The sequence below is a fragment of the Microcebus murinus genome, unplaced genomic scaffold (assembly GCF_040939455.1).
Source record: "Microcebus murinus isolate Inina unplaced genomic scaffold, M.murinus_Inina_mat1.0 scaf003_hap2_Mmur4.0, whole genome shotgun sequence".
In the NCBI taxonomy this organism is placed as follows: Eukaryota; Metazoa; Chordata; class Mammalia; order Primates; family Cheirogaleidae; genus Microcebus; species Microcebus murinus.
In genome coordinates this window covers 1,479,361-1,491,120 of record NW_027438949.1, presented here as the reverse complement: position 1 = coordinate 1,491,120, position 11,760 = coordinate 1,479,361, and positions in this window count along the sequence as shown.

The window sequence follows — 11,760 nt, the reverse complement described above, 5'->3', positions numbered from 1 at the left end:
CTTTTGTCCTTGACTAGCTTCCTTCATGGTGACAGATGACTGTTGTAGTCCTTTGTAAGACAATGTCCAGCCAATGAAGGAGGAACAAGAGTGCTGCCCCTAACAACTGCTCCCATGTCTCATGTCCCCAGGCCTAAGCCAATCCTCGGTAAGAAGAGTGGGGACCTTCCTTCTGGGGCTGGAAATAACCTCAGATCCCCCCTGAAACCCCCCGGCCCTATGGAAACGGGTGGATATTTGGGCCAAATTGGGGTTCTCTGAGGAAGGGAAGAGAACAGATCTTTGGGGAAGTTTACCATGTCTACTGCGCATAGAGAAAAATGGGAAATGCAGACAGTATTTTCCTCTAAACAACAGGAGAGAATACGCAGCACTTGTGTAAGAGGTGTAGAGACGCTCCTCCATGTTTCTCCCTTTCTCGTGTTTCTTCATGGAAACGGGGTAAGAGCTGAACAAAGCAAAACAGAGGGAAATTTACTGGGGAAATTCCCTCAGAAGCAGAAGAAAGAACATTGTACACATTAGAACATTCTGATTCTCTAACTCCCTCTCAGCATTCGCTATGGTCCTTTTTCACATTGCACAACTCTGCTCGCCGTCAGCATCACTCCAACTGTCCCAACCATCAAGTGGCAGTTACTGTGGGTCTTTTCTAAGGGTCAGAAGTACAAACACACAATAACATGTAAGGCCATGATGCCCTGAACATTCCCAACTATGGTTTCTGTTTCTTTCTTTCTTTCTTGAGATAGAGTCTCACTTTGTTGCCCAGGCTGGAGTGCAGCAGCTATTCACAGGCACCACCATAGCTCGCTACAGCCTCGAACTCCTGCTCTCAAGGGATCCTCCTGCCTCAGCCTCCTGAGTAGCTGGGACTAGAGGTGCACCACCGTGCCTATCTTCAATTGTGTTTTATGTAAAAGTTCAAACAATATTTTGAATACTCAACATTTACATTTAAATTCATCATTGATTTCAAAGCCCCAACAAAAGTTAACCCTCGATTTCCTCTCATATGCAGGCGAGAGACATACGTTTGCAAGGCTGTCTTACCACATAGTACCCACCACAATCATAGGCAAAGAGGAGAACCCCAACATTTCCTACAACCGTATCTCATCAGCCACAACCCCACAACCAGCAGCTCTGTTGGCACTTCCATTCCCTCATAGGCTCTCTTCAGTGCCAACACTCTGATGTGGAACTAAGGCTAAGGAGTCAGCGAAGGAATCATAACATTCCTAGGACTTTTCTCTCATGTGAGTTTTCTGATGGTGCATAAAGGGTTTCTCTCTAGTGTGTGTTCTTAGATGTTCAGTAAGGTGTGAGCTCTGGCTGATGGTTTTCCCACGTCCTTTACATTTGCGGAGTTTCTTTCCAGTGTGAATTCCCTCATGTTCAATAAGGGATGCACTTGTGCTAAAGGCTTTTCCACATTCTGTGCATTCACAGGGCTTTTCCCCTGTATGTGTTCTTTGGTGCTGAGTAAGCCCTGGGGGCCACTAAAGGCTTTTCCACACTCATCACAGACATAGGGTTTCTCTCCAGTGTGAACAGAGATGTCTAGAAAGGGAGGCGGTGTCAGCAAAGGCCTTCTCCCACTCATCACATTCATAGGGTGTCTCTGCATTGTGGATCTGGCGGTGCTGGGTCAGATGAGTGCTTGGTGAAGGCCTTGCCACATTCGGCACGCATGTAGGGCTTCTCGCCCCCCGTGTGGATTCTCTGGTGACCCAAGAGTGGCGAGCTCTGGCCGAAGGCCTTCTCACACTCGCTATACTTAAAGGGCTTCTCTCCCGCATGAGACCTCTGATGCTTTGTAAGTGATGAGCTCTGGCTAAAGGCTTTCCCACATGCCTTACATATAAAGGGTTCTTCTCCAGGGTGAATTCTCTGATGCTCAGTGAAGGATTTCCCACGTTCCCTACACTGCCAAGGTTTCTTTTCTGCATAGAAGCCCTACTGATTAATCAGGTCTGAATTCAGTGTCAGGCTGCCTACATGTGTCACACATAAGGAGGGTCTCTCCTGTAGAAATTCCCCACTGTGACACCAGGACTGACTACAGACTGAAGCTTCCCTCAAAAGCATTCACAGGGTGCACCTTCCCCGGAGTTCCTTGTGTGGCATATCTCTCCGAGTGGCCCTCACATCCCCAAGTCTCTGGAAACACAGAGTCCCAGGACTGTTCCCTGTCATTCTTTCTATTATTGCTCCCTGGTACGAGTCTTCTTCAGAAATGTCCTGCCAAGAAGTTGATCTCTTAGTTTCAGGGCTGGTTCCCCACTCTGAAAGAAAGTACAAAAGTGGGAGTTAGGCCAGGGCCATGGGATGAAAAACAGGGCCTCTAAGGCATCCCCGGTGTCAGCACTTCTCAGTGCTGGCTTAACACTTTCAAGAGAGGGTTCGGAAAGGGAAATGTGGACAGGTAAACAGGTGAACAGGTGACACAAGTGGTGCCAAGAGAGCCTGGCTAGGCCAGAGCACAGCGGGAAAGAAAGCCACAGGAGAGGCCACAGAGAAGGGCTGAAGGTACTGCGGAACAAGAGGGGGTGATCCCAGTACTCAGTCTGGGACCGGGACACAGGACTGGGCAGGGCAGAGCCCCTTCTGCATCGCAGTCTCTGTTTGCTTGGCCAGATCCCTTCCCTCCAGGATCCTCTATCCTAATCAATCCTGCGTATTGTCAGGGCAGAAAACTAAAAACTTTGGGGTAGAGGTAGAATTTTCATCTCTTAGCATAGCTGATAGTTAGCTTCGCCTGAAAAAGGAGTATACAGAAAGTAGAGAGCTGCTGTGCCTGTGCTGATAAAGATTTGGGAACCTGTATACTGCCCTGGCAAAGACAAAGAACCTATCTCAGAATTACTTTGAATGTGTGTTTACAGGAGATTCACCAAGCTGATAATGAATGAATTAAATTTTGAAGGTACTCAAGAGGGGTATGCCCTACAAAATGAACACAAGGAGCTATCCCCACCCTGATTCCCCAACTGAGATGGCGAGGGAAGAGCAGATGCCACTGGCCATGCACAGAAGTAGACAGGCTAAGAGCACAGAACTCATGTGTGGACCACCTGTGTGAATTGGCAGGGGAAAGCCCACGGGCTGAGCCGCAGCTGCGAACCTCTGCAGCCGGTCTAACGTCTGGCTCAGTCGCTTATTTGCTGTGTGAACTTGGACAAACCACTTACTCTCTCAGGGCCTTAGTTTCTTCATCTACAAAGTGAAGATAATGGGATCTGCTACCTAAGGCTTTTTAGAGGAATAAGTGAGTTGTATTTGCAAAGCGCATGTAAGTGTGCATGCCCGGCACCCTGTAAATGCTATGCAAGTGCTTGTTGTGGTGGTTATTTGTTCCCATTACCCGACAGACTGATGAGGGACCACCTGAGATACAAAGAATGCATGCTAAAGGGGCTCAGTACTGAAATGGAAGAAACCTTCAATCTGTCAGGGAGGCCCGAAAAAGTAGGAACAACAAATGAGAGACTCAGGTGCCAATGTGGAGGTTAAAGGGAACCCCCCTGACCCCACCATTACCCATCTTCCTCACAGGCCTGGGGAATTTATAAGAAAATGTTGCAACTTTTAAGACCAACTCAACTTTGTTTTGCATGTAGTTGAAATAACCCATGAGTGTTGTGAATGGAAAGGAAATAATGCATTTCAAATATATCATACTTTACCATTTGCCCACACCTAGGAATTTACCCACAGGACATAGACTGACAAGTTTGCAAAGACGTAGTACAAGGTTGTTCATCGGTCGTTCATATTAGTGTTGTTTAGAATAATGAAAACCTGGAAATAACCTAAAGAGCTATCAATAGTAGACTGGTTAAATAGATCACAATATGTTGATACAGTAGAATATTATAGAGCCACTAAGGAGGATGAATCATTTGTCTACACCTATATATTCACTGACATGCAAACCTGTCCACAACACATGATTGAGGGCAAAATGGCAGGTAGAGGCTATAGCACATGCATCAGAGTGTCCACATCTGCACACACAATTGAGCACAGACATGCTTGGAAGAATGCTCATACAAAGGTTGCCACTGATTGCCAGTGATTTCTTCATGTCTCTATGTTTTTTTTTAATTTCTAGAATGAACACATCCTTGTAATAAAGCAAATCTAATGGGGTAAAAAAAATTGTTAAATGAATGAATGAAATGAACGAATGTCTTAAAAAGCACAAGACACAATAAATAGTTTCCTTTGTCACCCTCCTTTCACTCCTTTCTTTGGAGTTAAGCTGCCATCATTAACGTGCTATATTTTGAATCGGAATGGAAATGTCCTGTGAAGGAGAATGCAATTGGGAACATCTCATGTATAACGATGAATTCTGAATGTGGGTAGGTAACAGAGACCAACAAAAAGCCCACACAATATTTGGAATCCTTTAAATGTTCATTTTCCTTCTCAGAACTGGAATTGCAAACCCCAGATCAATTCATGGCTTCCAAATAATCATTTTCCACTCTATGAATGGATCAGGTGTGAGTGTCTCCCGTGAGTGACACGAAATAAATAGCAAACCACGCTCACTAGCAGAGCTTGAAAGAGACTGTGCATGCCTTCACTGAGCAGCGGGTACTGATTTACCGGGCGTTCACTCACTCACCTGCATGGGAGCCCCACCGCACTTCTGTTTGCAACATCCACAGTTCCTCTGCTGGCTCTAACTGGGACATCATGGCTGCTTTGGAAATTGGAATCCCTGGCTTTGGGGAAAGAAAGGAGACTTAGTTATTTGTGCTGAGACACTACGGTGTGCCAGAGTTGCATTCCAATCATTTAGTATTCAAGGGGAAAGGGCACTCTAGCAGTTCCCAGAATGTTCCAAGACTATCTCCACAGGGATCAATGCAATTTCCAAGAAGGGCTGGGAGATGGGCGTGGCAGTAGGGGTGGGAAACTGTCAGTTGCAAGAAACAACTGACTTTGCTCTCTTGGATCAAAAGGGAACCTGAGGTCATCTCAGGCATTACAGAAGCACTCCCAGCCTAGAATAGCAGAGGACAGAGAGACCAATGCCTCTGAGGCAGCTTAAGTAAGTTTATCAACAACTTCATTTGATACTAACTAGGCTTTCAGCTAGAAAGAGAAACAGAAACGATCTGGTTTTGTCTGCCAAGGAAACAGAAATCTGACCCCTGACTCTCCAGCCCCAGCTCAGACGGTCCATGAGAGGTCAGGGACCTGCACCTCACTAGCATCCCATCCTGACCTATGTCCCTCTGTGCAAAGTCCAGGTACAACCCCCTCCTCCTGGCAGAAGTCTAAGAGCACAGCTGTGAATATCAGAGACTCCTAAAAGACCCAAACCATTCCCACTTACCCTGAGCCTCCTTGGGGAGGGCTGGAGTTAGCATCAATGTAGGAAGAGGTGAAGATGGGCAGAAAATGGTCCAAAAGCATTCAGGAGCTCCTCTGCACCAAGTCCAATGCCTACTGAGCGCCTCATGTGTGCCTAACTGAGTGCTTTCCTCTGTGCAAGCTATGAAAAGGAGTAAACACATCTCTGTTCCTGAGAAGAAAGTCATTTTAGTAGGAAGAAAAGAGTTAAAGCAGATTCCAATGAGCCTCTGTGTGCAGGCATGTGGCGTGGGAAATTCTCTCAGTGGCAAGGAGCTGGCTGGATTTGCCCCTAGGACTACACTGACAACTCCCAACTCCTGTCTCCGCCAGCCCAGCTCTTTGCCTGCTCCATAAATGTTTGTCAGGCGAATTAAAACAATTTGAGAATGAAAGCCCTGAGTACAAAGTCAAGTGGTTAATTCTATGGCAGAAGTCTATGAAGGGGGAGAGGTGGTGGTGCTGGACAAGGGACAGTGGCTTGATAGAGGAGGGTGAGACATGAAGAGAACACGTCACACCTCTGGCCCATGGCACCAGAAGTGTAAGATACTGGGCTATAAGGACAATGGACACCTTCCAGCTTCTGTTTACTGCTTGTTTGCTAACCGCAAGGCATTATGAGTACATTATGGGATGCAGAGGAAAAAGACAAAGAACGCAGAAACCCGAGTCTCTCAGCTAGGACCTGGAACAGGTTAGAGCCTATCAGGGGCAGGATGAAGTAAGAATCACTGTGGGGGCGGATGCATGACCAGTGTGTAAACAATGAGTTATAAAAAGAGGACTAACACACAAAGGAGGGTCCCTGCCCGGAGAAGAGGCCACTGCGCTGGCACTCTGGGGGCTCGGACCCTAGCTCGAGCTAGACAATAAAACTCCTTTTGATAATTACAGCCTCGGTGACTCTGTCTCTCTGTCCTGCGGCCTTGTGAATCTCGAATATAACAGTAGTCCTTGTAGCAGGGGTCCTGGATCCTTCACTTTCACTGCTTTGTTGGGAGGAATCCCCGCTGCCCTGGGCTCCACCTGCCTTTTCGCTGGGTCATTGCTACTGCCTCATCACTGGCTTTCCTGCCACCTCCAATCTTACACACTATCGCCCCATTGTCTACATTGCCAGGCGGGTGGCCATTCTGAAATGCAAACATAGGCATTGCAGGCTTCTGCTTCAAATCCACTGCAGGCACTCCTTCTAGGATGAATCCAAATTCCTTCTAGTGGCATTCCAGACCTTTCCCATCCTGCCTATCTGGCCTCCTCACCTCCCACTCCTGCCCCCATAAGGCACCATGCTCCAGAAAAATTGCCCTTTTCACTGTTTCCTGAATACATTATGCTCTTTTATGTCTGCAATGCTTCTGCACTTGCCTTTAAATCATTCAAGTTCAAATGCAATTAGTATCTGGTCCTAAAAATGCCCTCACTATCTTTTCAGGGATTTCAAACATCTAGAACCACAAAATTACATGTATATGTGAAAAAGGAGACTATGATAACAAAAATGTATATGCAAATAGACAAAGCCTAGAAGGAAATACACAAATTTAAAATTAGCATGTTAAGTAATAGGGTTAAGAACAATTTCTTTTTCTTCCACAAGTTGTTAGTGTTGCTATAACATATATTTTAATAATTAAAAAGATAGCAAGAAATAATGGACCAAATGCTAACAAGGCTTTATTTTGGTAAAAAATCCATTTTCAGGATAAATAGTAAAGTGAAAGAAGAGAGTGGGCTAGACTGACCACAGACACCATCATGGAGAGAAAAGCCTTGAGTAACCTTGGGGGCAGGGAGAAGGGCTCCAAGCACGTGATGGCCTGAACTATGTCACAGGATGGAATGAGCAGCCGACTTGAACCAAGACTTCTGCCTATAAAAAGGATATCAAGGACCAGAACAAGTTGGCTCTAGGAGCACCGGCAAATGGATGGAAGTCAGCCAAGTCCTAGGCAAGAGACAACGTATCTGTACTTGGTCCTGGAATTGCCACCCACATGGCAGGTACCTGAGAATATGCTCAGGTGCTAGAGCCTCTGAACGTTTCCAGAGGAGCTCGCTTTGTCAGAAGCTGCACTCTTAAATCCCAGGCATTTCCATGGGGCCAGCTGGGAAGACAAGTACGCCAGAGTTCAGCAAGCCCAGTACCCCACAGGCAAACAGAGTGGCTCTCAGTCCCTGCGCACCCTAAAGCTATAAGTAAAAGTAAACAACCAGTCTCCAAGAGGAAAGACTAAGGCTAGAGCTTCGAGGTTAATACCAGCCAACATGTTTACAGCACACGGCCGAATTCTCATAGCATATGCTAAATGTGATGCAAAACACAATTTATGTAAAAGGGAAAATGAAAAACTAAGGAGGTTTTTATTATGCCAGGTATGCACTTGCTAGTTCCCAGCATGCAGCTGAACCTCACTTATTCTAGTAGCTGTAGGAGAGCTGATTCTTCAAGCTGTGTCTCTCTCCAACTGTGTCTTGGGTGTGTAAGTCATGTTTAACAAATGAGCCTAAATTCTGGAAACCAAAAGTCTTATTTAGATATCAAGGTCTCCTAAATCCTTGTGCCAATTCATTTCTCCAACACAAGCAATCAAGATAAAGGAAACCTGAAATCTACTCATTTATTTTCTGTTCTAAATCCATTTACCTGGTTTTGAAAAGAGTTCCACTGACATTATTAGATTTGTAGATCTTATATTCTATGTGAACTTTAAAAAAGTTTGCTACTTTGGACCCGGAAGTTGACCTCGTGGAGGGGAGGCGATCTTATAGCCCATTCACCATATGTGAGGAGGAAGCCGAGAAGAATAGGAAGAGGAAAGCAAAGGAGTCCGGAATGGCTCTGACTCAGGAACACTTGACATTCAGGAATGTGGCCATAGAATTCACTCAGGAGGAGTGGGAATGCCTGGACCCTGCTCAAAGCGCTTTATACAGGGACGTGATGTTGGAGAACTACAGGAACCTGGCCTCTTTGGGATGCTCTCTACATGGCCTGAATCTTATGTCTGTCTGATGGGAAAGCCCAGCTCGCCACCTACCCTGACCCACTAAATTAGGGTGCTCTCCTCTTCTCCAGTCCTAAGGCAGACTGCTGGACTTCAGGCCCTGGTCCCAATTTTGGGTTGGCAGAACTACACAGAGATGGCACACACAGCACTCACAGGCCTCTGCATCCACGTGAGGCGCTGACGAGGAAAGAGCAGAGCCTTGAGACCTGCAAAGGTGATGAGCAGGACGAGTGTGTGTACCTGGAATTCCCTGTCCTGGCACAGATTGCTCCCCAGCCTGGCTGCCCTCTGACATTCCTGAAAATTTCCTTCTGTGCTTCTCTTGCTTGCTGTCACAGAAACAGGGCTCCCCCATCCCAGGATATTGCATCCTTTGAGCCCTTTTTAGCAGAGGTATTCTGTCCATTCTCCTGATACCACTGGGCCTGGAGGTGGCATAGGTGCCTTCCTTGCTTCTCATTGCTGCTTCCAGATCATTCTCCCTTCATTCTCCCTAAAAAATACCCAATTCCTTTGAAGTGCATGCTATCAGAGTATGTGACTGAGACTATAATACAAAATTTAGGAAAAACAAATACTAGAAGCCCAGTTAAACTTGAATTTCCCATTAACCACTTCAGTACGAGCGTCGACTATAGTCAACAGCCACAGATGAATGCCAAACATCAACTTTAGCCGACAGCCATGATATGTAGGCCCACAGCCGAGCTTCGACTTTAGCCGACAGCGTGATATGACTTTTCTAAATTTTCATTCATGAAAATAAAATTGTGAACATTTAAACATAACGTAATGAAAACATATATGTATATGTTACCTATTCTGATTTACATTACAAGTAAAGCTGCCTGTAAAGTAAAACAAGCTTTCAGTGCTTTAAAGCTTTCCTCATCACACAAGAGCAAAACGGATTCGTCTCGTCAATGCACAGCACAAACTATCGTGCGGACTATGAGTGCCAGCTGTGGGCAATGTTTTGCGGCGGGTCAGCGAGGTCCCAAAGTGGATAATGATGACAAGTTTTAGTGTAATAGGTCCCATGCATTTCCAAAACTGGGTGTTCTGCATCTCATCTGGCAACTCTTTTTATGAGGGCCACCTCTTCTCACCCAGGATAGGCTCGTTGGCTCAGAGTATCAGTGATTGTTGCCATTCTCCTGTTAGCTCCACCTCAACCTTGCAAACACAATGCAGCATTGAAGAAGTGTTTAAAATGGGACCCACTTTCTGTTGCGCCCTGTGTTGTGAGCCATCTATCTGGATTCTCTGTGCAAACTGCTACCAAGTCAGTATAATGCAACCATTCTTCCTTTTTAAAACCATGTAAATCATAGGGACTTCCCTTCTCCCTGTCTTTGACTCTGTTGACAGAAGGAATTGATACTTCCAACTGGTTGTCCACCTCTTCCAGGAGAAGGTCAAGGCTAAGGCCACTGTGTTTTCGATGCCTAGGCACCATAAAATCTCAGCACTCCCAGGCTGCTCCTCACCACGCAGATTCTCATCTGCATAAGGCTCTGCATACGCAGCCCCAGTCTGCTTTAACCTCCACTGCCACTTGAGCGTGTGTGTGCTGGGGAAGTTGGGGGCCTGCCAGCTACAAAACACTCTGTCCTCACCTCCAGCCATGCCCTTCACGTGCCGCCATGTCCTGACAGCCATGTTCCCCCTGCACCCTCTCACGCAGAGGCAGATTCCTCTCCCACACCACTCATACCCAGCAGCAGGAATCAGTGCCCACCCGGCTCCCAAGTACCACCATCTTTGAGCACCTACCATGGGCCTACATGACACATGGCCCTTCCCCATTGCAGTCATCTGCACACCTTCCATCATGTCCCATCCCTTGTCTTCTCTACCACTATTTCTGTCTTGGCTCTTCAGGACTCCAGAATCCTCATAAACACTGCATCCAATACCCTTACCGGTTCCTCTCTTCATCCACTGTCTTTCTCAACTCCTAAGACATTTCCAGCTGTGTGATCTCAGCTGTGGTCATACCCCCGCTTCCCACAACCAATAACTGACACCAAGCACCCCACTCTCTGCCTGCAGCTCTTGTCTCTCCTGTGCACCCACTCGATTCCCACCATGGAATCTCCTACCTTCTCCTTGTCCCCAACCGTGACAGCATTATGATCACTCCTCACTCTGCTCTGTTCACATCACACCCACCTGGCCAGACCCGACGCAATGAAGCTGACTTGTTCCCCTTCAAATGCATTGGCATTCCTCCTCAAGTCACTCCTAGAGCCACCCAGAAACCCTGATCTATTTTCTTGCTCAGTTGACTCTCCCACTTGGCTAATTCTCATGGTGTCCTCTCTGCAAAGTCACCAACCTCTCCTGCTCACCTCAGTGGATCATAGCAGTGAGTGCTGGTATCACCCACTGCCAAACAGCAGGAGCCTCTCTCCAGCCTGAATGCCTCGCAAGCTGCCACCTCATCTCTCTCCCCACTTAGCAAGGCTCTCTGGAAGGGCTTTTCCCTCTCCCTGGCTCCACCTCCCTTCCAGATCTTTCTTTAACCCACTTGCATTAAGGTTTCCATGCATACCTACCACTGCAGTGGCTCTTGCCAAAATTACCAATGACTTTTTTTCCCCTCTAAATCCAGTTTTATTTCCCAGTAGTCAGCTGTCAAATCCTTCAGTAATATTTGAGGGAATTAATCACTCCTGCTTTTTCAAACTATCTTCCCCTGGCTTCAGGGACATCACATCCTCCTCTTTTTCCTTCTACTTTGTCTGCCCCTCCTCATACTCCTGACCTTGAAATCTAGGCTTAGTCTTCAACCACCTTCTGTTGCCAGCTGTGCTCACCCCCGAAGGTAGGGGTTCTCCAAGTGTGGGACCAGGAGCAGCAGCATCCTGTGGGACCTTGACAGGAAAACAAACCCCTGGGCCCTGTTTCAGACCCACTGAATCAGAACTCCTGGGGCGGGGCACAGCAGCCTGGGTTTAGTAAGCCCTTCTTATGGTTCCAATGCACCTTCAAGTTTGAGAACCACTGCTTTAGTGGTCATCTCAGTCAATCCTATGGCTTTAAATAGCATCTGTTGCACTTGGGATCGCACTTGGCTGCCAGTGACAGCAAACCCAACAAGAAAGTTTCCTTGACTACCTTGCCTATAATAATCCCCGACCCTTTGAACACTGTGTCACATCACCCTGTTCTTTCCTCATTGGAGCATTTGTTACCATCTGAAGTTACAGTAAATATTGGTTTCCTTACTTATTTGTGGTCGTCTGCGCATCAGAGCAGGGGTCTTTCCCCCCAGACCTCCATGCCAGATGCATAGACATGCTCAGTCCACAAGGGCTGACTGATGGAATGCACAGTTTGCATCTTCCTTCTCTTAAGAAGTCCTAGC